The sequence below is a fragment of the Carlito syrichta genome, unplaced genomic scaffold (genome assembly GCF_000164805.1).
Source record: "Carlito syrichta isolate Samal-C Ts95f unplaced genomic scaffold, Tarsius_syrichta-2.0.1 Scaffold311121, whole genome shotgun sequence".
Classification (NCBI taxonomy): Eukaryota; Metazoa; Chordata; class Mammalia; order Primates; family Tarsiidae; genus Carlito; species Carlito syrichta.
The window spans coordinates 82,592-97,756 of record NW_007255217.1 but is presented as its reverse complement, the minus strand read 5'-3'; the positions used below and the strand labels follow the sequence as shown (position 1 = coordinate 97,756).

Genomic DNA, 15,165 nt, shown 5'->3' with positions numbered 1-15,165 from the left:
TCGCTGCCCAGGCGGGTATCGAACCCACGGGCTCAGGCAATCCACTCACCTCAGCCTCCCCAAGGCGCGGGATTACAGACTGAGCCACTGAGCCCGGTGATTATTTTCAACTTACAATGAGTTTATCAGGATGTGGCCCCATCGTAAGTCAAGGAGCCTTTGTATAATCTACATTCATCTTGGCAAATGTTTACTATTAAGCCAAGTGCAGATGTTAAAAAATACCAATACTCAGCAAACCCATCACGATTAAAATTAACATGGTGCTACATCTTTCCAGCATTTTGTTTTGTGTGTAGATATATGCACATGTATTGAACATAAATTAGACAATTCATGAAACTATTATAACTATATATATAGTATATTGTCCTGAGTTTTTTGGTAGTTGTTTTTTGTTTTGCCTTTATCTTAAGTAGTAACTCATGGATGAAGTATTCTGAGTAAATGACAAGGTATAACATATGGTTTAACTTTTAAAAAAATGAATCCTTTACAGTTGTCCCAGCTCCAACTCTTGAACAATGTCTCTGATTAGAAATGCCATATTTGTTGCATCTTAAATAATGTGATATGCCTGGGTTTACTCAGGAGCTTTCTATAGACTTCCTTTCATCTGTATATCAACTATTCTGTCCAAAAGTTATAAAATTATATGCTCGAGGAACACCGGAACACCTGGCAGTGTAATCCCCACTTTTATCATTCAGCCTTTGTATGAGTGGTAGGAATAATAATAATAATAAACAATAGTAAAAAGCACCAGCAATTATAGGGTACACACTAGATCAGTTGATTGATCTAGATCATACAACAAGCAAGCAATGGTTCTCAGGGTCAAATGTAGGTACTTCTCACCCAAAAGCCCACACCTCTAACCACTGTTTCTATATTAAGTGCCCTTCTGTGTTAGATCAGAGGCCAACAAAGGGAAGGGGCTCACCCCAAAAACCATCGTTAGTATCTGTTTCTGGCTTCTGGCAGGAGGCTTCACTTCCCAGCCTGTCTGCAACCCTTTATGAGAAATACAGCTCTCTAAAAAAAAAAAAAAAAAAAAGGGACCATGATCAGTTGATGGGTCTGGCAACTGGAATACAAGTTTGATGACTCTCATCTTCTGTCCAGCTGACCCTTTATTATTCCTGACTCTTCTGTATTATTTCTCCTTCCTGGAGTTCAATAAGAAATTCCGTCATCATGTCGCACTAGAAAGAAAAGAAGCCAGATTGTATGTGGAATCAAAAGAATAATGAGATAGGACCAAAGTTCACTTCTTGCTAGTATGTGCCCAGATGCTCTCTGTTTCAAATTTTCTATTTTATGGGGCACAGGTATTTTCTTTTTTCTTTTCTTTTTTTTTTTTTGAGTTAGAGTCTCACTCTGTCACCCAGACTGAAGTGCAGTGGCCGCTCCCAGCCACCGCAGCCTCGACCTGCTGGGCTCCGGTGATCCTTCCGCCTCAGCCTTCCAAGTAGCTGGAACTACAGGCGCGCACTACCATGCCCAGCTAATTTTTGATTTATTGTAGAGATGAGGTCTCGCCAAGTTGCCCAGGCGGGTCTCGAACCTGCGGGCTCAGGAAATCCACTCACCTCAGTCTCCCAAAGCACGGGATTACAGGTTGAGCCACTGAGCCCGGCTGGGGCACAGGTATTTTCTACAGGAACCAGTAATCTTTCTTTTAAAAACCTTTCTCAGACATACATTTCAAAAAGACAAAAAAGCAGAGGAACAAAGTCATTCCTGGCAGAAAAATTTGTAACAGGATACAACTAGAAATGAGAGAGATGTCCACCAATAAGGGATTGGTTGAAAAACCTAAGGTACATCTACCTCCTAGAATACAATGCAAGTATAAAAAGCAAGGAGGACTCCCTCTCTCTACTGCTGTGTAGTGATCTTCAGGATATACCACTAAGTGAAAGAAGCAAGGTGCAGAGAAATGCGCAAAGCTGCTGCTGTCCATTTAAATTTAAGTTAACTTAAAAATTTTTTATTTTTTTAGCTGGAGTCTCACTCTTGTCGCCCAGGCTGGAGTGCAGTGGCACGCTCACAGCCACTGCAGCCTCAACCTGCTGGGCTTAGGCAATTCTTCCACCTCAGCCTTCCAAGTAGCTGGAACTACAGACACATGCCACAACGCCCAGCTAGTTTTTGTGATTTATTGTAGAGACAAGGTCTCACCAAGTTAACCAGGCTGGTCTTGAAACCCCAGGCTTGGGCAATCCTCTTACCTCGACCTCCCAAAGTACTGGGATTGCAGGCTGAGCCACTGTGTATGGACAACTTAAATTTAAATGAAATTTAAATTCAGTTTTTCAGTCGCACTTACCACATTTCAGGTGTTCAACATTCACAAGGAGCTATTGTGTTGGACAATGTAGACAAACAATATTTTCACCCTTGTAGAAATTCTGTGGGATACCACTGATGCAAAATATGTCATGTTATATGTAAATAAGAGGAGAAAGCTAATGTAAACATTCTCTTGCTTAAATTTTAAAATTGGAAAGTTATAATGAAAATTGATTTTTAAAAAATCATTACCCACAAAGAGAAGGAGAAACAGCCCAGGTTGGAAGCAGATGATGTTCTCTCTTTTTTTTCTTGAGTCAGAGTCTCCCTCTGTCGCCCAGGCTGCAGTGCAGTGGCATGCTCACAGCCACTGCAGCCTCAACCTGCTCGGCTCAGGTGATCCTTCTACCTTAGCCTTCCAAGTAGCTGGAACCACAGACACGTGCCACCATGCCTGGCTAATTTTTTGATTTATTGTAGAGACACGGTCTCACCAAGTTGCCCAGGCTGGTCTCGAACCCCTGGGCTCAGGCAATCCTCTCATCTCTGCCTCCCAAAGTGCTGGGATTACAGGCATGAGCCACCGCACCTGTCCAGATGATGTTCTCTCAAAAATATAATACATACTACCAGTTTCATGTACTGGAAACATGAAGAAACATGAGAATCTAGTTGCAATGAACAAATCTAATATCTGAATTGAATCCCCTGAAAGGAACCAGGCTTCCTTGGAGAAATAGCTGGTTCCGGGTCTGTGTAGGAACGGTACCAGCTGAGTCAGGACCAAACTATCATACCAGAATGTGTATCAAAAAGACTCAGAAGCCAAGCTTAAGGGGCTCCCACTGGACAAAGATTAAATATTTTGAACATCAAATAAAATAACGACTACTATGGATTAAAACACACCAAATAAAACAATTTCTAGAGTTCATGATAATACTCTAAAAGAAAAAACAAAACAAACAAAATCAACTTATTGTTCATCTTTGGAGGACCCCAATGAAACCATTCATATTTTGAAAAGTGAAAATATTGCAAAGGAATTAGGCATTCACCCTGCCCTTCCTATATATACTATACCTCAGTGTAACCTAATAGCTGATGAGGACAAGTTTCTTTCATAGAATAATCCCAGCTAATAAAGAAAAAAAGTATAGAATTAGAACATCAATCTTTTACAAACTTTTATGAATACAGATCTAAGCAACAATCTTAGAGGCTGCAGAAAAATTGAGGTGAAAAAGAGATGGGAAATTTTATAATGGATAGATCAGTTTAACAATATTTGAACCTAGTAATTACTCTTAACATCACAAGAGGAGAGACAACTAGACACAATGAGTCTCCTGTGTAACATTACAGAAGTAAACACCATTACATATGAGGTACTTTTGACCAAAAAAAATCTCAACTGAATCAAGCTTCTGAATCTAATACCATTTTTTTTTTTTGAGTCGGAGTTTTTTTTTTTGAGTTGGAGTCTCACTCTGTCGCTCAGACTGGAGTGCAGTAGCCGCTCCCGGCCACTGCAGCCTCGACCTGCTGGGCTCTGGCGATCCTTCCGCCTCAGCCTTCCAAGTAGTCAGAATTACAGGCATGTGCTACCATGCCCGGCTGATTTTTTGATTTATTGTAGAGATGAGGTCTCGCTGCCCAGGCGGGTCTCGAACCTGCGGGCTCAGGCAATCCACTCACGTCAGCCTCCCAAAGGCGCGGGATTACAGGCTGAGCCACCGAGCCTGGCTTGAGTCAGAGTTTCACTCTGTCACCCATGCTGGGGTGCAGTGGTATGCTCATAGCCACCGCAGCCTTGACCTACTGGGCTCAGGTGATCCTTCCACCTCAGCCTTCCTAGTAGCTGGAACCATAGGCATATGCCACCATGCCAGGCTAATTTTTTTTATTTATTGTAGAGACGAGGTCTCACCATATTGCTGAGGCTGGTCTCGAACCCCTGAGCTCAGGTAATCCTCTCACCTCCACCTCCCCAAGCACTGGGATTACAGGCTTGAGCCACCATGCCCATCCTCTAATACCAATTTAAAGAGAAAAAGAAGGGATAGAGGAACATAATAAACAACAATACAAGAATATAATCAATTAAATCCACAACGTAAAACAACAAAATCAGCTCACCGTGCACCAAAATCCACAATGCAAAGTGCACAGGACAAAATATCCAGCCTCTTAAGCAAATAAATTGGAAGATGTGATGGGTAATTTTATATGTCAGCTTGATTGGGCCACAAGGTACTCAAACATTTGGTCAAACACTATTCTAGGTGTGTGTGAGGGTGTTTCTAGATAAAATTAACATTGACTCGGTAGACCAAATAGAACAGATTGCCCTTTCTAATGTGGGTAAGCTGCATCCAATCATTTGAAGTTCAGAATAGAACAAAACGGCTGAGTAAGCATGAACTCTTCTTCTGCCTGACTTCCTTAGCTAGGATATCAGTCTTTTCCTGCTCTTTGGGACTCAAACTGAAAATTTGGCTCTCCTAGGGTCTAGAGACAGCCAGCTTTTAGAATGGAACTTACACCATCAGCTCTCATGGTTCTCAGGCCTTTAGATTTGGACTTATACTACCCATCAGGTCTCCTGGGTTTCTTGCTTGTCAACTGCGGATCTTGAAACTACTCAGACTCCATAATCATGTGAGCCAACCCCTTATAAAATCTCTCTCTCTCTCTCTCTCTTTCTCTGTGTATGTATGTGTGTATGTGTCCTATTAGTTTTGTTTCTCTAATATAGAAGGAATTTCTTCACAGTAAAAGAAACTTAATACTTCAGAGAAATTATGATTAAACCATAATGAGGTGCTACCACAAGCCCACAAGGACAACAAAATAAAAAACATGAAAAATACCAAGTGCTAGGGAGAATGTGGAGCAGGGGAACTCTCACACATTGCTGGTAGGAATACAGATGAGAACAACCACTTTGATCAACTGTTTGTCAATATCCACACACACAGACCATATGACTCAGAAGTGCCATGGTACATTACTATATGCTCAAGAGAAGTGAAAATAAATGTCCATCCAATAGAATGAACAAGAACATTCATAGCACCATTATGCATAAGTCAAAAACTGGAAAATGCCCAATATTTTCCATAACAGATAGATATAGTATAAAATATCCAAATAATTTAATATTACACCAATGAGAATAAATAATCTGACAATAATAAATGTTAATTTCACATACATCATGCTGATTTAAAGGAGTCAGACACAAAAGAGCACATGTTGTATGACTCTAGGAATTTTTCTTCGAATGAGGGGAAGGAAAGGGAGGGGAGAAAAAGAAAGAGGGAAAAAAAGAAATATTTTTCTCAGAGCACATTCTCTGACCACACTGCAGGTAAGTTGAAAATCACACATTGCAACAAAATCATTTCCCACCACATATATAAAGTCGAAAGCTACTAAACTATGCTATTTTTAGGGTGATGTTTCTGAAGATGACCTGTAGAATTGTCTCTAGAACATTTTCCTCCCTAGTTTCAACATACTGTCAATGAATTCTAGAAGCTGATATGGAAATACAGTTCTAGAATCAAATATCTTTTCCATCCTAGAGTAGCCTGTGCTTTTAACCCAAAAGATTCCTCATGGCTATTGCTAAACATCTGATTGCTGACAATTCAGTGAAAATATAATAATGAAAACAAATAATGTCATGTGTAGCGGCATCCAAAGTATGAAATGTTTATGAATAATCTGTTCACAGATGTGCAAGATCTGTACACTGAACACCACAAAACATTGCTGAAAGAATTAAAGAAAACCCTAATAAGTGGAGGACATACCATGTTCATGGGTCAGAAGATTCAGTATTGTTAATATGTCTATTCTCCCAAAACTGACCTATAGATTCAGAGCAATCTCAATAAAAATCCTATACTATTTGTTAAAGAAACAGACTGATTCTAAAACTTTTATATAGAAATCCCAAAAGACTTAGACTATGAATGACATCTTTGAAAAACAACAAAGTTAGAGGACAAACACTACCTGATTTCAAGACTCATTATAAGATGACAGTAATCTAGACAGTGTGCTATCAGCATCAAGATGGATGAGTAGATCAAAGGAATAGAATAAAGAGTCCAGATATAGACCCATAAGTATATGAACAACTGATTTTTTTACAATGATATAAAGGCAATTCAGTGGGAAAAGGACAGTCTTTGCAACAAATGGTTCTGGGACAAATAGATATTTATATACACAAATATAAACAAATATATATAAGTCAACTCAAAATGGATCAGAGATCTAAATATGAAGCTTACAACTATTTACAATATCAAAAACATGAAATCAACCGTGCTGCCCATCAAAACTGGACTGGATAAAAAAAAGTGGTACATATACATGATGGAATATTGCACAGCCATAAAGAAGAACAAAATAATGGACTTTGCAGTAACTCAGATGGATTTAGAGTCTATAATACTCAGTGATTTATCACAGAACCAAAGAACGGAGTACCATATGTTCTTACTCATAAGCGGACCCTGAACATTTACCATAATATTATAAGAAAGGGATTGGCAGTAGCCGGAAACTGCCGGGGGAGGCACATAACACTAATAAGCGTACCTGATCTCAAACCAGGCAAAGTGGGGACCAAAGGTAGGTCCAAACTTTACCTATACAATGATCACTTATATAGCTAATCCTGAATTGTACCCCACATCTTTAAAATAAAATAAATTTTAAAAAATATGAAGCTTACTGCTATAAAATTGCTTAACGAAACACTGGAGAAAATCCTTGTGACCATGGGTTAAGTGAAGATCATAGATGGGATGGCAAAACCATAATCTATAAGTGAAGAAATCGATAAACTGAACTTCCTCAAAGTTAAAAACTTCAGCTTTTCCAGTCACATGGTTGATAAAATGATAAGAAAAGCCCTGAATGGGAGAAAAATGTGTGAAAATCATATATCTGATAAAAGAACCTGTAACCAGAATATTAAAAATCTCACAAAAGTGAATAAGAAGAAAACAGACACTCAGGCACATCAATAAAGAACTGAACAAAAGATGTGAATAGATACTCCACTAAAGAAAATATACAAATGTCAAATAAGCACATGAAAAGATGCTCATCATTACTCTTAAAGAAAATGTAAATGAAAATTACAATGAGTTACTAGTAAACTCCCGTGAAAATGATGAAAATTCAAGACTGACCATCTCAAGCACTGACAAGGTTATGGAGGATGAAACTCTCATACGCTGCTGGTGGCAATGAAACATGGTACAAACACTTGGAAACAGTTTGGCAGTTTCTTACAATGTTAACATTCCATCTACAATCTGAGTCCGCCATTGCACTCCTAACTATTTATCATAACGAAAGAGCCTATTTCCTTGGGAAGAAAAAAACCTTTTCAAAAACATTCACAGCAACTTTTTAAAAAGAGCAACAAAAACAAAAAAGAGATCCAAATTGCAAAAAATCCAAAATATACAACAACAGGTGAATGGATAAAACACATTATGGCATAGCCATGTTGGAATACTACTCGGCAATAAAAAAGAATGAACTACTGATATGTGCAGCACATTGGATGAATCTAAAAATAAATAGGGTGAATGAAAGAAGCTAAACCAAATATAGAAAACAAACAAAAACACTTCTGTGATTCTATTTAAATAAAATTGTAGGACACAAAACCTGATCTATATTGACAAAAGTGCTGTGTTTTCCTGAGGATAGGGCAATAGAAGGGGTGGGAAGTCTGAATACTACAGAACAGAAAGTGTTATGTCCTGGGAAATAATGATAATAATATTTAGGCCTATCTGGTTATTTTAGGGAATATGGCGAGTATCATCATAATAGAGCAAATTATATGGTAATTATTATTTGTCAAAATACTAATTTCTTGTTCTTGACATTTTGAAATTTTTAACTAACACTTGATAAATTCCTTAGAGTCTTAAAAAATTATTTATAGAATGGATAAAAACATGGCTGCCATTAAAGAATGCCTATTATAATCTTAAGTTGCTAGGAAGACCTGCCCAACTGAATATTTCAACATCCATCTGGGAGATACATGGGAATCACTGGTTATTATTTATACAGACAGAAAATATATATAAATTTAGTTCAAAAATATGTTCAATATCACGTTCCCCAACTGGACTATTCATTGTTTTGTGAGAAGATAAGGTATTTCTGAGATGGGCCTCATGGGCCACTACAAAGCATGTAGCAGTTGATGGAATGAAACTCCACCTGCTACACCTCTTCTCCAATGATGAGATCAAAGGAGCATCTCTTTCCGGCTATTTTATAAACCTCACAGGAGCTATTCCACAACGTGCTTCCATTCAGATCTATGAACTTACTTGAGCCAGACATCATATCCCATCAAATGAAAGTGCTGGGGGTCTCCTGAGGATTATTCCCTTCAAATCTGGAGTAGAAGCTTCAGCGGCCACCACCATCAGGTTCTCAGACCCACCTCCTTCACACACCTGACATGAGGTCAGTCACCTGCATGAAGAGCTGCACAGGGAGAGAGAATCCAGCAATCACTATGCTTTATTAGAGTGATTATGTGCCTGGGTTGGTGACCAATGACACTAATACAATTGGGTAGTGATCATAACAACAGAAGGTACAATGGGTTTCTCACCGGGGACTTTTCTTCTTCTTTCCTCATCTATCCCCTAACAACAAATCTGAAAAGTAATAAGTGGCCTGAATTCATACAGGCATTCCCGATCCCGCAATAACCACAGGGCTATGGTTTGCACCTGTGTCATCATTGAAGATTCCAGCAATCGTGTGGGCGGACGTTCTTGTCCCTATTTTAGAGGGGGAAGCTGGGCTCAGACAGAGTCGTCACGTGTGTCATCCTCCTGCGAAGGGTCGGTGACCAATGACATGGATAGTAGCCTCAGGACACCCTGGAGCAGGACACCACACACTGGTGCCGGACCCGGCAGGGTCCCACCCCTCTCTCCCTCACCGGACAGCCGGGGCAACTGCCCCAACGTAGGAACGAGGGGACTTCGATCTGGGATCCCTTCGTGTCTCCACACCTCAAGGCGGTTCAGCCCCCGTCGCGGGGTACCTGCACCCTCAGCTCGGTCCAAAAACCTGAAGGCGGGACCCTACTCTTCGCTCTTCTTGCCAGGCCACTTTGGTCTCCATGAAAATGTCGTCATGGTCGCTAGAATGACGTCATGTTTCTATGGTAACCGCAATGCGCAGCCTGGTCCTCAGCACAGGAAATGCCTCCGCACAGGAAATGCCTCCGCACAGCCCTCCTCCCCTTGCTTTTCCCTGAAGGCAAAACCACCTTCACTCTTCAGTGAAAAAGCTTACAAATTAACTAGTCTTGGACAAGGGAATTTGTGGAACTCAGCCTAGTTTAGTGAAACAAAGAATGTCCATGTTGTCAAAAATTTTGTTAGCTCTAAAAGTGACCTTAGGGGAGTATCATCAGTACACGGAGACCCAGGGAGGTATACCGGGGCTCTTGGCGATGACCTTGCCCTCTCAGGGGCACAGGTAAAATTTACACACCATGCTAAGCAGTTAGCCATCTGTGGCAGAAAACTCATAAGAACTGTCTATAGTCGTGTAACTAAATGACCTAGGAATACCAAAAATTGTCATTTAAGCAATCTATTTCAGAGAAGTATGCCTAGAATAATATGATTATTTAGTAAGAAGAAATCTAGTCAATTGAAGCATACAGTGGTTTATTCTGGGTAATTCTTATCCACCATTCCTAATATTTTCTTCCACGTGGAGAGACATCCACGACCAAAACACTTCTAGCCTCTCTCCACATTCACTCCTTCTCCGTCGCAGGAAACACATAATTGGTGAGTTCAAAAGGAGAAACAAGTTGCACAACCCGAGCTCTCTCCTTTCAAAACTCTTCTTGGTTGTAATCTTAGCTTAGCGAACATATGTTCTGCTCTGCCTTCAGGGGTGGGTCTTACGATAGCCCACAGCTCTAGTTCCCTTTCTGTGCCTTACTAGCTCCCTAAATATTCCTACGGTCTTCCTTAAAAATGCGTGGATCTTTAAGGAGCCCCCAAATGCCCTCCAGCTTCAAGTCTGAGCTGTACAGCAACTGAGAAATATGACAAAAGAATGAGGAGAACAATATATTGACTTCATTTCTTATAAAAGTGATATTGGTCGCAGTTTCTTTCGTCCATGCCAGCTCTGACATGTTTCCATTTCTTTTCTTCCTTCTTTCTCTAACAAACTTTGTTTAAAAACTTTAAAAAAGAAAGTGATATTGGAGTATGTGACTTAGATTTGCTGGCATGTGAGCTTACTGTGAATGAACCCTAGAACTGAACAGACTCCACCCAGCAGTGCTGCACTGGATCTTCACAAAGGCCAAGGACTGCAAAGCACATCTCTCTGCTGTCTCCTGAAGGAACCCCGTCTATTGTGTACCCAAGGAGGAAAGTGACTTTCTTGCCAAGGGCTATTACTGTAGCAGGAGAGTGTCTTTCAGGACACATTCCTTGAGAAATACTGAGTTCTCAAAGTAAATAAATATTCCCACCACACACACCACACCCGGCTAGTTTTTGTGATTTATTGTAGAGACAAGGTCTCACCGAGTTGCCCAGGCTGGTCTCTAACCCCTTGAGCTCAGGCAATCCTCTCACATCAGCCTCCCAAAGTGCTGGGATTATAGGCTTGAGCCACCATGCCCGGCAACTGGATGTTTTTTATTCTACATGTCAACTGGGGCTGCAGTCATTTGGAAACTCCACTCACCTGGGACATCTGAGAGATTTCACTCACAAAAACAAGCACTGGTGCTGGTGTCTGCTGGGAGCTCAGCTGGGGCTATTGACCTGAGTACCTTGGCTAACCCAGAGCTCTTCATGTGTAGAGTAGCCAGATAAAACAGAAGATGCCCAGCCAAATTTGAATTCCAGGTAAACAATGAATAATTTTTAGTGAATATGTGATGGTAATTTTACCTGTCAACTTGGCTGGGCCACATTGTTCAGGTATCTCATCAACATTATTCTGTATGTTCCTGTAAGAGTGTTTTTGGATGAGATTAGCATTTAAATCAGTGAACTCTGAATAGAGCAGATTGCCCCCCCATGGGAGTGGGTCTCATCCAATCAGTTGGATGCCTGAATAGAGCAAAATCTGACCTGCCCTGAGCAAGAAAACCTTCTTGCAGATGGCCTTCAGCCTTGAGCTCCACGTTGGATGATCTCTGGGATCCTATTTGCCAGCCCACACTGCAGTTTTGGACTTCCAGTTTCTATAGTCATGTGATCCATTCCTGAAATAGATAGATAGATAGATAGATAGATAGATAGATAGATAGATAGATAGATAGATAGATAGATAGATGATAGAGATAGCTCCATATGCATGTGTTATTTGTGTCTATTCACACACATACATTATATTGGTTCTTTTTCTCTGGATGTGACATGCAATTTTTTATTTGAATTTAACTGAGCACTTTGTATTTTTATTTGCTATATCTTGGCATCTGGGGGAGGAGCCTGAATATGTAAGTTTAATGACCATCCAAGAGATTCTTTCCATTAAGTAAGGGAAGGTCTGGGCACAATGAATAGATCAGATTTTTTTTTTTTTAAAGCCTGTTCATAAAGAAGGACAGCTGGGCACACCTCTAATCCCAGCACTTTGGGAGGCCAAGGTGAGAGGATTGCCTGAGTTCAGGGGTTCAAGACCAGCCTGAGAAACATGATGAAACCTCGTTTCTACAATAAATTTAAAAAATCAGCTGAATGTGGTGGCACACACCTGTGGTTCCAGCTACTTGAAAGGCTGAGGCTGAAGGATCACCTGAGCCCAGCAGGTTGAGGCTGCGGTGACCAGGAGTATGCACTGCCCCCCAGCCTGGGCAACAGAGTGAGACTATAACTCAGAAAAATAAAAATAAATAAATAAATAAATAAGGACAAAATTTTGAACTTCACAGCAACTTAGATGAACTTAGAATCTATCATACTGAGTGATCTATCACAGAAACAAAGAACTGAGTATCACATGTTCTCACTCATAAGTGGACCTTGAACAATTATCGTAATACTGTAAGAAAAGGATCATCAGTAGTGGGAAATTGCCCGGGCAGGGTGTGTGCAGGATTGGCAGTAGTGGGATTCTGCGGGGGGGGGCACACCTCATCAACAAGGGTACCTGCATAATGGACACTTGTATACTTAACCCTGTATTGCACTCCACATCTTTAAAATAAAAAATATAAAAAATATAAAAAGGCTTTTTTTTTGAGTTGGAGTCTCACTCTTGTCACCCAGGCTGAAGTGCAGTGGCATGCTCACGGCCACCACAGCCTTGACCTGTTAGGTTCAGGATCCTTCTGCCTCAGCCTTCCAAGTAGCTGGAACACAGACACATGCCACCACACCTGGCTAGTTGTGTGTGTGTGTGTGTGTGTGTGTGTGTGTGTGTGTGTGTGTGTGTGTGTGATTTAGAGACGAGATCTCATCAAGTTGCCCAGGCTGGTCTCGAACCCCGAGCTCAGGCAATCTTCTCACCTTGGCCTCCCAAAGTGCTAGGATTACAGGCTGAGCCACCGCGCCTGGCCAAAAAAGGCTGTTAATACCCAATATTGGTGGAATAAAGGGGAAAACAGACTCATATACACTACTGGTGTCACACTGGTGTATCAATTTTCTGAAACCCATATTATTATGGATTAATAACTGGCCTTTGATACAAAAGTCCTGTTTCTACCAACAAGGGAGTTTCTGGTAAGAGTTTAGAAAAGGCTCATCAAGGTGACTCTGATGTGCATCCTGCCTGGTTAAGGAGCCCTGGATGAGGTGGTAGGTCAAGTTGCTGCATGAGTTCCCTGCTCCAGGGAGGAAAAACAGCTTCTATTTATGGGGCAGATTGTTTAGAAAGACCCAGCCCCAGGTTATTTACATTAGTGTCAGAATTTAATCTCATGACAGCCCTGCTATTGAGGTATTAATATTCTTCTTTTGTGCATACGTGACTAAACAAAGATGGTTGGTGCAGAGGGTGCTTACAAAGCCACTTCCAGACCCAAGGATAGAATCTGGCAGCCTGAGCACCTTGAGTTGTTGGTGGAAGATCTTTAGCAAATGAATCAGGACATATACTGTTAAGGAGGTTCATCTCTGTTCTCCTGTGTTTGCCCTCCCTGCATTTCCAGCAGGAAACCAGGCTTGGGCCCCTTTCCCTTGCCCCAGCAGAGGTTTAGGGCAGGGCTGGAAACAGAAGCTGTCTGAAGCCAGTGTTTCTTCCATCCTTTATGAAAACTTAAACCTAAGGAAAGAATTGAGCTGCTTGTACCTGGTACGGAGGAGAGGGCCTCTGATGACACAGAGAGGGGAGAGGAGGGGAGATTTTTCCCAGACATGGATGAGGTCTGAGATCTATAGGTCTCTCCAGGAGTAGAGACCTGAGCACTGCTCTGTATCAACACTTGGCGAGGCTTCGTGGACGGTCCATTGAGACAGTTTTTCCTGTTGGAATAGCAAGATGGATGGAGCAGAGTTGGGGTCCTGAAGGCACCGAGCCAGCTAGGGAAATGATCAGCTCAGTCCTGAGAAGTGAGGACACCTGAGCAATGTTGGCAGGGCCCTCTCCAAACTGTCTCAGGAGGAGAAGTTTCCACAAGTGGGAATTCTTTGTCCAAGAGCATGACCACTTAACATTTTTAATACTTAATGTCTAGTTGAAATGTGAAATATTTTCAATAATGTGAATGCCAACCAACTACAAGGTGTGGGCACCTGTTTCTCCAGATCTGTGCAATAATGGGTTTCTCAATATTATGAATATTTGCTAATGTCATATCCAGTGTTGGAATGTTAGATTACTTTCACTTTTCTCAATCTGTTTCCATATAAATGGCATATTTCACATGTGCCTTTCTAAATGTAAAGATAATGGCTGCACTTTATGTCTCAAAATAAGTCCTGGAACATTCTAGAGTTTGACAAGAAAACCTAATCAGTGAGTTTGTGTTTATGCTGTGTCCTGCTCAAATGGAAATTATGGAGCCAGGAGAACTCCACACAAGACTTGGGGAGGACAAAGTGGTACAGAGTGTCTTTGTGGAGACTCTGGGCAGCATCCATGGGAAAAGCAAGTGAGGGCTCATCAGCTGCTGCCCTCCCAGGTCTGCGTTGCAGGAATCTCAGGCACATGTGTGAACCTGGTTACAGCAGCAGGGCTAAATAGAAAAACAGCCCCAAAGTCACCTGAGTAGAGAAACTTCAAACACCATTTTCAGAAGAATTTCAATAAGTGGTTGCTATGGTTTGAATGTTTGTCTCCTCCAAACCTCATGTTGAAATTTGATACCCAGAGCTGAAGGCGGGGCCTAATAATAGAAGGTGTTTTGGTCACGGGGTGGACTTCTCATGAATGGCTTGGTGCCATACTTGTGCTAACCAGTGAATTCTTGCTCTATATGAGATGGTTGTTTAAGAGTCTGGCATCTCAGCCGGGCTCGTTGGCTCAGCCTGTAATCCCTCGCTTGGGGAGGCTGAAGTGAGTGGATTGCCTGAGCCTGCGTGTTCAAGACCCGCCTGGGCAACTTGGCGAGACCTCATCTCTACAATAAATCAAAAATTAGCTGGGTGTGGTAGCGCACGCCTGTAGTTCCAGCTACTTGGAAGGCTGAGGCGGAAGGATCGCCGGAGCCCAGCAGGTCGAGGCTGCAGTGGCCGGGAGTGGCCACTGCACTCCAGTCTGGATGACAGAGTGAGACTCCAACTCAAAAAAAAAAAAAAAAGAATCTGGCATCTCCCTCATTGTTCTAGCCTCCACTCTCGCCATGGGTAGAACGGCTCGGCAAGAACC

General features: G+C 41.5%; 1 long non-coding RNA gene across 1 annotated transcript in view; it reads right to left on the bottom strand.

Moving 5' to 3' along the window:
* Positions 1-9,394, bottom strand: part of LOC103271030 — a 25,136-nt gene extending 15,742 nt beyond the window's left edge. Inside the window, exons 1-3 of the long non-coding RNA XR_002482564.1 lie at positions 9,090-9,394; positions 8,679-8,838; positions 944-1,035 (exon numbers count right to left, since the gene is read on the bottom strand). This is a non-coding gene — a long non-coding RNA (uncharacterized LOC103271030). The remainder of the gene's footprint in view (positions 1-943; positions 1,036-8,678; positions 8,839-9,089) is intronic.
* Positions 9,395-15,165: the final 5,771 nt, after the last annotated feature.